The sequence below is a fragment of the Etheostoma spectabile genome, chromosome 7 (assembly GCF_008692095.1).
Source record: "Etheostoma spectabile isolate EspeVRDwgs_2016 chromosome 7, UIUC_Espe_1.0, whole genome shotgun sequence".
Classification (NCBI taxonomy): Eukaryota; Metazoa; Chordata; class Actinopteri; order Perciformes; family Percidae; genus Etheostoma; species Etheostoma spectabile.
Window position 1 is genome coordinate 1142278 of NC_045739.1, and position 648 is coordinate 1142925.

Below are 648 nucleotides of genomic sequence, written 5' to 3' on the forward strand. Positions count from 1 at the left end.
TCAAGATTTATTTACAAGAAATGGCTCATTTTAATCCCAACAGCTTTTGTAATAATGCAAAACAAAACTGTCAAAAAATATTCAAATATTCACAGCTTGGTAAAGCCCATTGAGTCAATTTTTGCAAAGACATAATTGGTTGGTCGCCTTGTCATATGAGCTCCACCTGTGCATAACGGACCAATCAGGTCTCAGGTGTTAATAAAACAACCCCATAACTAGACCTTCACATCAACTGCACTAGACCTCTGCAAACAGGCCTAAGATTCACCCTGAGACTAAAGTTTTGATTATCAAGAGGCTGAAGACCGATCCATGCTGATGCGGCAGACACCTTCAAGTGTGTCTCAGCGTCAAGTACAGAGGATTAAAAAAACTTTGAAGACACTGGAGACGTTTTGACAAGCCGGTCAGGCAGACCCCGCAAGACAACTGCTCGAGAGGGACCGTTTGTTGCTCGAAAATCCAAGGCCAGCCCATCTTCCACTGCACAAGCTCCACCAGACCTGGTCACCTGAAGTCCCTGTGTCAACCAGAACAATTTGTCGGATTCTGTCTCAAAATGGCCTCCATGGTTGAATCAGTGCCCTGAAGCCAGCACTAAACAAAAGACAATTGAAAAAACGTGTGGCATTTGCCAAGGCCCAC

General features: G+C 44.3%; 1 protein-coding gene across 1 annotated transcript in view; it reads left to right on the top strand.

The window, feature by feature from the left end:
- LOC116692815 (immunoglobulin superfamily member 21) overlaps nt 1-648 on the top strand; it is a 56542-nt gene that overhangs the window by 48799 nt on the left and 7095 nt on the right. The gene's annotated exons all lie outside the window — the stretch shown is intronic.